Source organism: Camelina sativa, chromosome 4 (genome assembly GCF_030686135.1).
Source record: "Camelina sativa cultivar CO46 ecotype springtype chromosome 4, ASM3068613v1".
Classification (NCBI taxonomy): Eukaryota; Viridiplantae; Streptophyta; class Magnoliopsida; order Brassicales; family Brassicaceae; genus Camelina; species Camelina sativa.
In genome coordinates, this window is record NC_141883.1 from 5,945,611 (window position 1) to 5,961,734 (window position 16,124).

Consider the following 16,124-nt stretch of genomic DNA (forward strand, 5'->3'; position numbering starts at 1 on the left):
TACATATTTAAAATAAGTAAAGTAAGTATACTGTTACCGCCTAGAATGATAGTGGCACAAAACTTGCGATGCACTGTTAAATTTTTAAACAACTAGTAACTACAAATTAAGAAAAGTAAGAAACAAAACAATAAACTATTTGGTGAAGCTCTTCTGGCCACGAGACAAAAACTCCGTAATCTTCTCCAAAGCCACCGTGCGTCCAAACTGGGCAAAATCGTCGCACTGTCCGGTCTCTTTGTCAAGCTCCAAGAAAGTTAACTTCAAACTCTTCCGTTCCTCCTCCACCTCTCTCATAGCGACATGTAAAGCAGAACAACACTGCCCTTGTTGTTTCGGTCAAACAAGGTAAGAAGATGGGCCTCGTCAATGAAGTCCAGCCCATTAAGATTCTGAGTCAAGAAATGCTCTGCAACGGTAACAAAACAGAGACATGTGCTCCTTGCCGTACAGTCTAGCCACTGAAGACAGCTCACTCTACCGCTCACACAACGCTTCAAACAAGGAACAGATTCGCTCCTCTAAGCTCTGCAATTCTCTGCATATGATGACATGTCAGGGATAAACCTAATCTTGTAAACCTTAGTCTCTACTATATATAGACTATGTGATGTAATAAGGAATGAAGAGATGAAGTTATACTTTTGAGCCACCATCTCTTCTTGTTTACTAGGGTTTATGACTCTAGCTTTCATGGTATCAGAGCTCCGGTAATACGATCTACGGCTTCAGAAAATTCTTTTTCTTCTTCTCCTCTTTCTATTTCTCAAGTTGTGACTCTCAAACTATCAGAGTCCAACTATCTCTTATGGAAGACTCAATTCGAGTCCTTTCTTTCACCACAAATGTTACTCGGATACGTCAATGGTTCGATAACACGTCCTGCTGCTACTCAACCTACAACTACTCGTCCTGCTGCTGGAGTTGAAAGTCCTTCTGAAGAGCCTAACCCAGAATTTGTGAAGTGGGTTCGTAATGACCAGCTGGTCATGGCCTGGATCTTTGGTTCGCTTACGGAACCAGCTCTGTGAGCAGTGTACGGTATGCAATCGGCTTATGAGGTATGGAATGCTCTGGCTAAAAAGTTTAACCGAGTGTTTACTACTAGGAAGTTTGAGTTACAGAATCGTTTGCGGGGTTGTCTTAAGATAGGAAGAACAATGGAAGAGTATCTTAGTGAGCTAAAAAAGATTTATGATCAACTGGATTCTATTGGCTTTCCTATGACTGATCTAGAGAAAATTCATGGGTTGCTAACTGGTCTCGACAAAGAATATGAATCAATCACTACTGTTATTGAGCACTCATCAATGGATTCAGTTCCTGGTCCCTGTTATGAAGATGTTGTGTTCAAAGTGATTTCGTTTAATGATAAGTTGAAGACTTACAACACTGCTCCCGCTGTTTCACCTAACTTGGCCTTTCAAACTGAAAAAGGCTACTTTGATAGAGGTGGTTCTAACACTAGAGGAGGTCGTTCAGGATCTGGTGGTGGCTACAGAGGCTGAGGAAATTACTCTACAAGGGGTTGTGGCTTCCAACAGCATGGTAGTTGATGGAACCCGGGACGACGGCCAGCATACAGACACAGACGAGGACCATAGCGCACAAGGGACCAAGGACGCGGCTACTTCCGGAACTAGATGGCCATCGATCCAAGCACCAAATTTGATGCCCGGAGCCACCACGAGGAGCCGGACAGCAGCAAGGACCGCAAGGAAGAAGTGCCTCATCTTTGTCGAAGCTTTCGTCCAAGAACAAGAGACGCTCGATCACGGACCCGATGGACAGCCAACTGAGGCTCTTCTCACGGTCTTCACCATCACACAAGGGTGAAGACCTCCAAGTCATTAGGGAAAGTAGTACTCTTTTTCCCACTTTGGGTTTGTCCTAATGGGTTTACCAAGGGGGTTTTAATGAGGCTATAATCCCTAGTGCATGGCCATGGCCAAGGACCACTTAGGCCACGTGTCCATTCTATCCTTAGTTTAATTTTGCTTATGACCGTTGTCTTTTAAAACTATTTTCTGGACGCTGCGTTTTAATTTTACCCACGTGTTTAGGGTTTGAGAGCTCCCTTATGTAAGCCACCCTATATAAAGGGCCTAGACCTTATCATGTAAAGGTAGACTATCATTAATAAAGAACAAAGTTATCTCTTTCCTCTCGTTTTCAGTGATTGAAACGAAACCGTAGAAGCTTCACGAACTGGGTTCGCAGCCTTCTAGCTTAGCCGTATCACAAGGAGAGTCATCCCTCGTGTGTCGCTACTTCGCTCCACTTCTACCCCCATCTAACCGAGAGTCTAACGAGTTGAGCACCTCCTTGTGAACCTCTCATTATCCTTCCTTACCGTTCCTTGGAGTTGTTTCCACCTGTACGCCACTCCATCCGTCGTCCCTGTTCATTCACGTCCCGACCAAACCGTTCTTTGATCCATTCCGCTGGGTTTGCTCCGTCCGTACGTTCGTGGTTCACGTCCGTAGTCCGAGGTCATATCAGTAGTGGTCAAAACAATCAGTCCAATACCTCTTCACAACAACCATGTCAGATTTGTGGGAAGTATGGGCACATTGCATTCAAATGTTACAATCGATACAATGAGTCTCTTCTAGAGCCCGAACTGCTTGTTGCTTTAGCTGCTATGCGTATTTCTGATGGAGAACAACACATTGGCACTGAGTGGTTACCGGATAGTGGCTCTACAGCTCACATCACCAACTCCACAACCAACCTGCAACAAGCTCAAACATGCCAAGGTCATGATTCGGTAATGGTTGGTAATGGTGAATTCTTACCTATTACTCACATTGGTTTGGTTCCTCTCCAGACTGTATCAGGTACATTTCTTCCTCTTAATGATGTGTTAGTGTGTCCTAACATTACTAAGTCTCTGTTGTTCGTCTTAAAGCTCTGTGATGATTACCCTTGTTCTATTAAATTTCATTTTGATGGTGTACGTGTAAAGGACAAGCATACCAAGCAGCTCCTCACAACTGGAAACCGCAATAAGGATCACTATGTTCTGGATAATCCTGCGTTTGGTGCTTTCTACTCTACTCGTCAGTTGGCTGCTAGTGATGAAGTTTGGCACAAACGGTTGGGGCATCCAAGTGCAGAAGTCTTACAAACTCTATCTAATGTTGAAGTTATCTCAATAAACAAGCGCACCAACAAGCTGTGTGAATCTTGCAGACTTGGAAAGAGTGCTCAACTCCCCTTTTCTTCTTCTACTTTTGTAGCTAGTAAACCTCTTGAGAGGATTCATTGTGATATGTGGGGACCTTTTCCAATCACATCTGTTCAAGGGTTTCGATATTATGTCATATTTGTTGACAATTACTCTCGTTTTTGTTGGTTTTATCCATTGAAGAATAAATCAAAGTTTTACTAAATCTTTGTGTTGTTTCAAAAGTTTGTTGAGAACCAACTAAGTCAGAAAATCAAGATGTTTTACTAAATCTTTGTTAATTCTCAGTTTGTCACTCATCTTGCAAATTGTGGAATCAAGCAACTCATCTCTTGTCCCTACACTCCTCAACAAAATGGTTTGGCTGAGAGAAAACATAGACACTTAACAGAGTTGGGTCTAAGTATGATGTTTCAGAGTAAAGTACCACAACAATACTGGGTTGAAGCATTCTTCACTGCCAATTATCTGAGTAATTTACTGCCCTCCTCAGTGCTCTCAGACTCAAAAAGTCCACATGAAGCTTTGTTTGCACAAAAACCAGATTATACTGCACTCCGAGTCTTTGGCAGTGTATGTTATCCCACTCTCCGTGCTTATGGGAATAACAAATTTGATCCCAAATCACTAAAATGTGTGTTTCTCGGCTACAATGAGAAGTACAAAGGGTACCGGTGCATCCATCCTCCCACTGGTCGAGTCTATATTAGTAGACATGTTCTTTTTGATGAACATATATATATCCCTTTGCTGATGAATATTCAGCTTTTATCCCTGAAGCTTCAACTCCATTGTTGTCGGCTTGGCAATATGGTCTGCAGTCTACTTCAGTGCAGCAGTATGACACTCCTACCTCGGTTCCTTTTGAGACTCTAGTGCCAAGCTCAACTGTTGTAGAGTCTACTCAAACTGCAACTTCTGTACTGGTGAATGCACAAAACAACACTGCCCTTGTTGAGGGTCCAACTTCTACCTCAGAAAATGACACACAAGAAAACACAGAGTCAGAGTCTGATGATGAGTCTCCTCATGAAGCTCCTCTGTTTTCAGAAGCAGATTTTCCTCCACTTGTTGCTCCAACACGCTATGAGCACTCTATGATAACGAGAGGGAAAGATGGTGTCAGAAAGACTAATCCAAAATATGCTCTCACCATTACTCAGACGCCGGTTCAAGAACCTAAGACTGTAGCGTCGGCTCTCAAACATCCCGGGTGGACAGCAGCAATGGGAGAGGAAGTAGAAACCTTTGTGGAGACCAACACGTTCGATCTGGTTCCACCTAAAGAAGAAATGAATGTTCTAGGCTGCAGGTGGGTTTTTAAAACCAAAATCAATGCAGATGGAAGCTTGGATAAACTCAGAGCACGTCTTGTTGCCAAAGGTTATGATCAAGAGGAGGGAGTTGACTTCCTTGAAACATACAGTCCTGTTGTTCGAACTGCTACAATTCGTCTTATCCTCCATGCTGCAACAGTTCACAAGTGGCCACTGAAACAACTTGATGTTAAGAATGCCTTCTTGCACGGTGACTTAACAGAAACAGTGTACGTGCGACAACCTCCTGAGTTTGAAGATGAAGAAAATCCATCACATGTGTGGAAACTAAACAAAGTTGTCTATGGCTTGAAACAAGCACCACATGCCTGGTTCGACAAGTTTAGCACATTTCTCCTCAAGTTTGGTTTCACATGTAGCTTGAAGGATCCCTCACTCTTCGTGTATGATAGAGATAATGACATCATTGTGTTGCTCCTCTATGTTGATGACATGGTTTTAACTGGCAGTAATCCAGAGTTGATCAACAAGCTTCTCAAGGATCTTAGTGAAGAATTTCGTATGAAAGATCTGGGTAAAATGAGTTATTTTCTTGGCATTCAATGTCATTATCATCCTGATGGTCTCTTTCTCAATCAACACAAATATGCAGAAGATCTCCTCATTGCTGCAGGCATGACTGACTGTGCTCCAACAGCAACACCTTTACCCTTAGAGCTTTAAAATTTCAAAGGACATGAGGACATGTTCGATAATCCAACCTTCTTCAGAAGCTTGGCTGGTAAATTGCAATATCTCACTCAGACCAGACCAGATATTCAATTTGCAGTTAACTTAGTGTGCCAACGGATGCACTCATCGACAGTCGCAGACTTCAGTCTCCTCAAAAGGATTGTTCGATATATTAAAGGTACCATTGATCATGGTCTTTCTTTCAGTCAAAATACTGATTCAACATTACGTTCTTATAGTGACAGTGACTGGGGTGGCTGTCAAAGTACCAGTCGCTCCACAGGAGGATTCTGCACCTTTCTTGGCACAAATATCATTTCTTAGTCCGCTAAACGCCAACTGTCGGTCTCACGAAGCTCAACAGAAGCAGAGTATCGATGTTTGTCTGACACTACAGCAGAAGTCAACTGGATCAAGGATCTGTTAGAGAACATTGGTATGCCTACGTCTCAGACTCCACAAATGTACTATGACAACTTGTCTGTTGTGTATATTTCTGCCAATCCTACTCTGCACAAACAATCCAAGCATTTCAAGACACACTATCACTATGTTCTGGAACAGGTTGCTGAGGGTTCACTGATAGTCTATCACATCCCCTCAGCTCATCAATTGGCGGATATCTTCACAAAGTCCTTGCCAATCCTTGTGTTTAACGATCTCAAGTTCAAACTTCGTGTAGTCTCACCGCCCACACAAAGTTTAAGGGGGGATGTAAAGCAGAACAACACTGCCCTTGTTGTTTCGGTCCAACAAGGTAAGAAGATGGGCCTCATCAATGAAGTCCAGCCCATTAAGATTCTGAGTCAAGAAATGCTCTGCAACGGTAACAAAACAGAGACATGTGCTCCTTGCCGTACAGTCAAGCCACTGAAAACAGCTCACTCTACAGCTCACACAACGCTCCAAACAAGGAACATATTCGCTCCTCTAAGCTCTGCAATTCTCTGCAGATGATGACATGTGTTAGGGATAAACTTAATCTTGTAAACCTTAGTCTCTACTATATATAAACTATGTGATGTAATAAGGAATGAAGAGATGAAGTTATACTTTTGAGCCACCATCTCTTCTTGTTTACTAGGGTTTATGACTCTAGCTTTCATGACAGCCATCGAATACCGTTTCTTAACAGCAAACTCGGTCGCTACTCGAATCGATTTCTCAACACTTTCAAGTCGACTCACCAATTTGGTAATCTTCTCCACTTCTTTAAGAGCAATCGTTGTTCCTCATTCCATCGAGCTCATGGCGGTCTTCTGTTGTTTCAAAGCTTCGGTTGATCTCTTCCACCTCGAAGTTACAAACGAACTCAACGCCTCCAATGGAACCAATCCATAAATCCCCGCCACCATCTTGCTAATGAATATAGCAACGATTACATGAGCTAATAAAGCGGCAGTAACAATAGCTCTTCGACCTCTAACACGTCTCAACTTTTTATCAATTCCTTTCATCTTCTTCTCTAATTCCACAATCATCTTCGCCAGCTCTTCGTGACAGCTCTGTAATTTGCTGAGAAACTCACAATAATCCAAGTCGTGGTCATCAAAGTCGTTGAAGTTTCTCAGATCCCTGAATGTTTTTCTGAAACTTGCTTCCATTAGTCCCCCATAACTCAATTGTTCTTCATGAAAATCACTTAGAGCTTCATCAATCAAGTTATAATGAACAAAAGTGAAAGTCTGTGGAGAATTTGTGTTGTCTATTGACATTCTGAAGTTTACAATATATAGGTTGTGCCTTACAAGAAAGAAAATCGACTAAAGATATACAAAATATTTACATGAGATACGATACGTGATGAGTAAGAGATATGAAACTTGGAGAAGATGTCCGGTTTGGGTTTGATGGTTCGGTTTAACACCCTCCCTCAAGTTAGAGCGTACGGATTACAAACGCCTAACTTGGATCGTATATATTCGAACTCTCGCCTTCCAAGTCCCTTTGTAAAAATGTCGGCTAACTGCTCAGCTAAGGCCACCTTCCGTGTAGATATCAACTTGTCTTGAACTGCATTGCGCACATTGTGACAATCAATTTCAATGTTCTTCATTCTTTCATAAAAAAACTGGGTTTGCCGCAATGTACAATGCTGATTGATTGTCACACGCAAGACTCATTGGTGAATCTTGTGTTACGCCTAAGTCCTTGAGTAAAGCTTTCAACCACTTCAGCTCGTCCACCGTCAAAGATATACAACGATATTCTGCTTCAGCTGATGACCGAGAAACCACATCTTGTTTCTTGGCTTTCCATGAAATTGGTGAGGAACCAAGAGTGACGAACCAACCACTAAGTGATTTTCTTGTCAACGGGCATCCTCCATGATCAGAGTCACACCATCCATGTAATTGGAGATCACAATCAGATTGAAGAAAAATACCTTGTCCTGGAGTCCCCTTAAGATATCTAACAACCCTTTGAGCTGCCGCCCAATGATCTCTACGTGGTTCTTGCATGAATTTCGATAAGATACGGACAGCATACGCAAGATCAGGCCGTGTAGCTCCAAGATAGATCAATTTCCCAACAAGTCTTCTATACTTTTCTGGTTCTTCAAACATCAAACTTGTAGACAATTCTAACCCATGTCCCTATTCTATGGGAGTAATTTCTGGTTTTGCTCCCAAAAACCCCATTTCACTTATAATATCAAGAGCATATTTTATTTGACACAAGTAAATACCTTCTTTTCTTCTAGCAACTTCAATCCCCAAAAAATATTTTAGACAGCCCAAGTCCTTCATATGAAAGCAAGTTCCCAAGTACTCTTTAAATGACGTGATCGCAGCTGAATTGTTCCCCCCAATTATTAAATCATCGACATATACCAACACATACAGCTCAATACCTCCTTTTGTGATAGAGAATAACGAGTAATCAGAATATGATTGCCTGAATCCATATTCAAGCAACGCTCCTCTCAACTTGGCAAACCAACATCTCGGAGATTGCTTTAACCCATACAACGACTTTCTCAAACGACAAACAAGGTTTGGATTTTCTGTTTTAAAACCAGGTGGAGGTTTCATGTAAACTTCTTCTTCCAAGTCTCCATGCAAAAATGCGTTATGCACATCCATTTGGTGCAATGCCCAGTCTTTTGCAGAAGCAACACCAAGAAAAGTACGAACAGTGGTCATCTTAACAACGGGGCAAATGTTTCAAAATAATCTACACCTGAAACTTGCTTGTTTCCAAGAGCTACTAGCCGAGCTTTGAATCGCTCAATGGTCCCATCTGCTTTGAATTTTATACGAAATACCCATTGTGAACCAACTGCTTTCTTACTCGCAGGGAGTTCTTCCAAGTCCCATGTTTTATTTTCTTCTAGAGCTCCAACTTCCAACTGCATAGCGTTTCTCCATCTCTTATCCGCAACAGCTTCTCTAAACGTTTTAGGTTCGACCTCATTACTAATGGATGTGAGAAACGCCTTGTGAGCTTGAGAAAATCTGTCACAAGTGAGAAATTCAGATAAGAGATACGTACAAAGATATTCTTCATCTCCATTATCGTGAATTGTGTGAAGAACATAGTCTTTAAGCTTCTCAGGAAGTTTTGTTTGTCGTAATCCTGGTCCGAAATGTTTCTCTTCTGGTTCGTCTTCATTATTTGACTCTTTTGATCCATCTGCACTATTCGAATCTTCTCTTTCAGCATTACGTTGAGCTGTTGCAACTACAGGTTCATTAACACTAATATCTGCACTCTCGTCGGTAATTCTTTGGTCAGAACCTCTTGCCACATTCTGATCAACAATATCGTTGTTCACTCTCTGATCATGCTCTGTTTCTGTAATGTCTTCTCTGTTTTCACTTCTTTATTCTTCAACAATCAACTCCGGTTCATCATCATCAAACATTGTGAGATCTGTAACTCGTTCCGACACCGTCATCTGTGGATCCACAGAGTTATTCAAAGGAAAAATATCTTCAACGAAGATCACATCCCTTGACAAAAAGAACTCTTGTGTGTCTAAGTCAAATAAATTCCAGCCTTTTTTACCAAAAGGGTATCCAACGAAAGCACACCTACGACTGCGAGAATTAAATTTATCACCATTGCGTTTTTTATTGTGAGCAAACGATAAACATCTGAATATCCGCAGATGATCATAAGTCGGAGACTTCCCATATAACATCTCATATGGTGTTTTTCCTTTCAAAACAGTTGAAGGAGTTCGATTAATCAAATGTGCTGCTGTTAAAATCGACTCTCCCCAAAACTGAATTGGTAAGCCTGATTGAAACATAAGAGATCTCGCCACGTTAAGAATGTGACGATGCTTCCTCTCAACTCGTCCATTCTGTTGTGGAGTTCCGACACATGAGGTTTGATGAACAATTCCTTTTGCATGAAATTCAGACTTGAGACAGGTGAATTCAGTCCCGTTATCACTTCAAACAATCTTAATCTTCTTCTGAAATTGTCGTAAAACCATTGCCATAATATTCTTCATAGTTTTCCCAACTTGAGCCTTATCGTGAAGTAGAAATACCCACAACCCTCTTGAAAAATCATCCACGGCGGTCAATAAATAATATGAATTGCACAGACTTGGTTTTCAATAAGGCCCCCATAGATCAACATGAATCAGCTCAAAAATTTCAGAACTTTTATTATCACTCAAGGAAAAGACTTTGTGACATTGTTTTGATTGTAGACAGACTTCACAAGTCGAAAAATCATTAACTCTACTACGAACAAAAGGAAGCAAATCAAAAACAGTATTTGATGGATGTCCTAGCCTTCGATGCCATACATCTTCAGCTCCATCTTTATTCATCTTAAAAGCCATAAAACTCGTCATCCTACGGAAGAAGTAAAGTCCTTCTCGCAGCTCACCCGCTCCAATCAGGTTCCTCGTTATACGGTCCTGAATCACACATCCTTTGTTAGCTATTTGCATCAAAAAATCCAAGTCTGCAATTAGATGAGATATTGATATCAAGTTGCACCTCAAGTCTGGTACAAACAACACATTCTTAAGAGTGAAATCAGCATCAAAAATCACACTTCCTTTCTCTCTTGAAAGGGTGTTATTACCATTTGGTAAACCAACTGAGCATGGCATCATATATTTCAGATCACTCAAATTATTTTTGTAACCAGTCATATGATTACTAGCACCTGTATCAAGTACCCACTCCAAATAATCAACCTTACCAGTTAAACGAGGTCCCATGGTGCTCTGCTTTTGTTTCTCCAGCAACTGCATCATGCTGTGTCACTGCTCATTGGTAAGTCCTTTGTAGCCACTCTTTTCAGCCTCTGTACTGCTTTCTCCTCCTGCAGTAACTTGAACTGCATGTGCTCTAGCAACACCACGGCCTCTGCCAATCCCTCTGCCACCACCTCTTCCGGTTTGGCGAGTTCGTTCTCCCCACCACTCGGGGTAACCTATGACCTGAAAACAAGTGTCTGCTCCATAGCCAGTCTTCTTGCACACCGTACAAAGCTTGTTTTTGTCTTCCCTTGCAAGACCTCCAATTCTCATGTTGAAGTTATCTCTTTCAACACCTCCGGTTCGTACATTAAAAGCAGCTTTGTTGTTTTGATGCTCTCTTCCTCTCATCACTGTATTAATTCTTTCCACCGATTTTACCTTCGAGTACACTTGATTTATCGAAGGCAAAGGATCTGTGCTGATGATTGAAACTCGAACAGCTCCGTACACCTCTTCATCTAGTCCCAAAAGAAACCGATTAATTTTTTCTTCGTCTTTTTATCTTTTCCAGTTCCACCGTGAGATTACATGTGCATTTACTACACTTGCACACCACAGGTCTCTCATAATTTGTCAGATCATCCCACAACTTCGTCAATCTCCCGAACTAGTCAATCACACTCGCACCTCCTTGTCTGAGACACGCCAATTCAGCCTCGATTTCTTGAATTCTAGGTCCGTTTCCTTCTGAGAATCGGTCCTTGATTTCTTTCCAAAGCTCCTGGGGATCTTCTTTGTTTGCCAAAGTTCTCCTTAATTTTGCATCAACTGTATTGAGAATCCACAACGCCACCATGGAGTTTGTAGAAACCCAATCTTCATAGTCTGCATCATTCTCATCTGGTTTTGTGATATTTCCATCGACAAAACCATATTTTTTCTTCACACGCAGTGCCGTTCTCACGGCTTGCGCCCATTTATCATAATTGTCACCATCGAATTGAACTTGAGCAATCACACCACCGGGATTCTCGTTCACCGAAAGCTGGTACAACTTTGATTTCTCCGTCGTCTCTTCACTTGTTGTTGTCATCACGCCTTTCTTCGATTCTTCAGACATTTTTGTTTGGCTCTGATACCATGAACAAAATTGAAAGTCTGTGGAGAATTTGTGTTGTCTATTGACATTCTGAAGTTTACAATATATAGGCTGTTCCTTACAAGAAAGAAGATCGACTAAAGATATACAAAATATTCACAAGAGATACGATACGTGATGAGCAAGAGATATGAAACTTGGAGAAGATGTCCGGTTTGGGTTTGATGGTTCGGTTTAACATATAATCCTTCTTCTCTGCTCTCTCTAAGTATCTCTTGAGAGATTCGCAGAGATAAGAAACAGATTTGCTAGTGATGAAGTATTTGTTGAGAAGATGGAACAACTCCAGATCTTCACGAAGATCGGTCTGTTGAAATTCTATGAATAATTTGGACACGTCCTCGTCCATGTTGTCCATACAGTCCCCAAGTTTCTTCATGTTATCTTCTGATCGAGATCGAAACATTCCCCTACTTGTAGTTTTGCCAATGGTGGAAGTAGTAGTAGGTGGTAGCGATAGAAAAGACATGGTGGGAGTGGGATAAACAGTGGATATAGGTTGACGACGCCTGAGAATACGTGACAAGAATGATTTGCAAAGTCTAATCTTCATTCTTTACGTAAAGCAAAAAAGAAACAAAGTCTAAGAGAACGGAGTTCACAAAGAATTTAGAGCAAAGTAAGAGAGTTTCACACTTTTTAAATGAACAAAAAAGAATGAATATAGAAATATTGGTCATCGATCGTGTGTTATACATTATATACGAAAGAATTTTCCATTTTTTTCACGCTTCTAATTCTAAGCATTTTCCATTTTTTCGAAGACATATTTCCTTTCTTTTCTTGCCAAGCAGTAAAGATTTTCCTTTTTTTTTTAAGTTTCGACAGTTGTGTAAACCAAGAAAGAAATGGAAATATTAAGTTGATGTAACGGTCAATTCCTAAGTAATTGTAAATATTAAAAAATAAAATAAATCAACTTATACTAAAGAGTACCAAAACCGAATAATTAATTTTAAATGAAAATGAACCAAATCTGGTATAAAGTTAATGCAAATCAAATTCAACTAAACCAAACCGTTAATCAAAATTATTTTTATAATCTAATTAAATTAAATCGAGTCAACCGTAAACCTACTTTGACTTACTTGTTTACTATTCTAATCCGATGTCAAATCGGAAAATGGTTCCATCGCTGGAAACTGACCGGGAAAGAGACAAAACCAAGTCTCAACATCTATATATATTTTCTCTTCTCAAAAAAATGTCGATGTGTCCATTTCCAATGTTATTAACAATCCGATTCACAGGAAATCATATCGGAGAAAAAGAAGAAGAGAACCATCAACGGTTCTAACAAACTCTCTTAACCAGAAAATAATGTGAATGTTACAAAGCTTAGTCTTATCTGTTAATCTACATCTCCTTATATACTAACACATATTAACCAAACTAATTGTACCAGGGTTAACCGGTTGTGAACTAGTCAATAACCAATCCTCATGTATCCTAATATGTCCCTCTCAAGTCTGTAGCTTCAAAGATGTCTGGTTTTGAAGATACAAGCTTGATAATGACATCTTAGAAAGCAATCCATAGAAAGGACTTGGATGAAGGGGTTTGGTAAGAATGTCAGCATGTTGATTCTCCGAAGGAACATGGAAAACCTTGAGTGCACCAACTTTGATCTGATCTCGGACTGTGTGACAGTCAATTTCTATATGCTTTGTCCTCTCGTGGAAAACAGGATTCATAGCAATATGCAGAGCCGACTTGTTGTCACAATACAGTTTGACAGGACCTGTAACAGGAAGATGGAGATCCTTGAACAACTACTATAACCAAATAGTTTCACAAGTCGCTTGAGCCATACTGCGATATTCGGATTCTGTACTGCTTCTACTAGTGACACCTTGCTTCTTGGACCTCCATGAGATAAGAGAGTTACCAAGATATACACATTAGCCAGTAATAGAGCATCGAGTATCCTTACAGTTCGCCCCAGTCAGCATCACAAAAAACATTTAAGCTCAGGTCCGAATCAGCAGAATACATCAAGCCTTGGCCAGGATTAGCTTTGATATACTTAAGGACTTTATGAGCCGCTTGAAGGTGAATCTCAGAAGGTGCAGAGATGAACTGACTGAGCTGATGAACAGCAAAGGTGATATTCGGCCTGGTGATGGTAAGATAAAGAAGCCTACCTATAAGTTCTCTATAAGAACGGGGATTAGATAGAGGCGTTCCCATCGTAGCCGTAAGATGCAAACTTGGATCCATAGGAACATGACTTGGTTTACAACCGATTGATCCTGCATCCTCTAGCAGGTTCTGGGCATGCTTCCGTTGACACACCGAAATACCGATTGAAGAACGAGATATCTCCAAGCCAAGAAAGAATCTAGCAGGTCCAAGATCCTTGATTTTGAATTCTGATCGCAGCAATGCTTTCAAGCTCTCCACGGCATTGTCATCATTACTAGCAATGAGTATAACATCGACATACACCAATGCTGCAATAAAAGAACCTGGTATGTCTTAGACAAAGAGAGTATTATCAGCAGGAGATTGAACGAAGTTTGTGCCCAAGAAAACGGAAGACAGTCGCTTATACCACTGTCGAGAAGCATGTTTCAAGCCATAAAGAGACTTTCGAAGTCGACAAACCGGATTAGGTGGCAAAACAACATTTGGTGGAGGAGTATATCCCTGAGGCAGACTCATGTAAATCTCTTCCTCCAAGTCACCATGGAGAAAAGCATTTGACACATCCATTTGTGTCAAACTCCATCCTTGTTTAGCAGCAGCACCAAGTAAAAATTTCACACATGTTAGTTTAGCCACTGGGGAGAATGTCTCCATAAAATCCAAACCTTCCTGTTGTATGAACCCTTGTGCCACGAGTCTGGCTTTATACCGTTCAAATGTACCATCAGGATTATACTTAATAGTAAATACCCACATACAACCAACAACATTTTTACCTGGTGGGAGAGACGTAACATCCCAAGTGTGAGCAATCTCGAGAGCATGAAGCTCTTCACCAGCTGCATTGGTCCACTTTACTGATTTCATGGCTTTAGCAAAGGTTTTAGGTTCAGTCTCAAGATTGTATGTGAAAATATAAGATTGAGAAAGAGGACTAAAGCGATCATATGAAACAACTGAAGAAAGAGGATAAGGTGTAGTGTGAGGTTTAGAAGAAATGGCTTTTTCTGGTGATTGAAGAAGTATAGGAGGATCTCCAGAAATATAAGGAACAAGGGCACAATGATATTCAGAAAGATAGGAGGGAGTCTTTACAGTTCGCTTAGGCCTAGCAACAGGAAGAGAAGAAGAAACTGTATCCCGTGATACGATAGGATTATCTACACAAACAGTACCAGAGTCCAAGTGTGCAGTGTCAGATGCCGATGTATGTGATGCATCAAATTCATCAGGGATATCAATATCAACATCATCAAGCAAATGCAGAGAATCAACAAAGTGTAGTGGCGCATGCAATGGTAATATGCTATTAGGAAACATATCAACCGCTTGAGATAACAATTCTGATGTCTTAAAGGGAAAAACATTTTCATGAGAAATGACATTACGAGAGACAAATATTGAATGAGACTCCATATCTAAAATCTCATACCCTTTATAACCAGATGGATAACCTAGAAAAATGCAAGGTTTTGATCTTAGAGAAAACTTATGCCTATCATGTAAAGGAGTTGATGCAAAACATAAGCAACCAAAACTTTTTAACATAGTATAATCAGGAACCTTATTACTCAAAACCTGAAAAGGAGACTTATTCTTTAACGAAGGTGAAGGCATCCTATTGATCAAGAAAACAGCAATCATCACACAATCACTCCAGTATTTCAAAGGTATATTTGATTGAAACAATAAAGGTCTAGTAACATTTAACAAGTGTTGATGTTTGCGTTCTACTACCGAATTTTGTTGAGGTGTGTACGCACATGAAAATTGATGCAACATGCCCTGTTCTTTAATGATATCAGTAAATGCAAGTTCAGAAGCATTATCAGAATGAATGGCTTTAATCTTTGAGGTATATTGAGTAGAAATCATTTTAAGAAAAGTAGGAAAAACTGTAGAAACATCACTTTTATTTCTTAACATATAAAGCCATGTCACACGAGTACAATCATCAACCAAAGTAAGGAAATACCGAAAACCCTCAACAGACTCAGTACCAAAAGGACCCCAAATATCTAAATGGACTAAATCAAAAGGTTGTGAAGCTAAATTGTTATTAGAAACATAGGCTAATCTCTTTTGTTTAGCTAAAGGACATATTTGACATGCTGAACCACTCGGGACTACAGACTTAAGAGAAGGAACTATACTAACAAGACTTTGTAAAACTGCAAAAGATGGGTGTCTAAGTCGATGATGCCACAGAACTCCATCAGATAATGCAGTAGCAGAAAAAGAACAAACAACAGGATGAGATGGTGAGGGAGTCTTTGGTTCTGTCTCAAGAATATAGAGATTATTGATGAGTCTACCCCTCCCAATCATCAAGCCCTGAGAAAGTTCCTGAATAAGACAACAATTGAGAAAGAAATGAGCAGAACAAAATAAACTTTGAGCCAAACAACTTATGCTAATCAGATTAAATTTGAAATCAGGAACATG

General features: G+C 40.4%; 1 pseudogene; it reads right to left on the bottom strand.

The window, feature by feature from the left end:
* Positions 1-135: 135 nt before the first annotated feature.
* Positions 136-12,084, bottom strand: LOC104783593 (UPF0496 protein At3g57100 pseudogene; annotated as a pseudogene).
* Between the last annotated feature and the right edge of the window lie 4,040 nt (positions 12,085-16,124).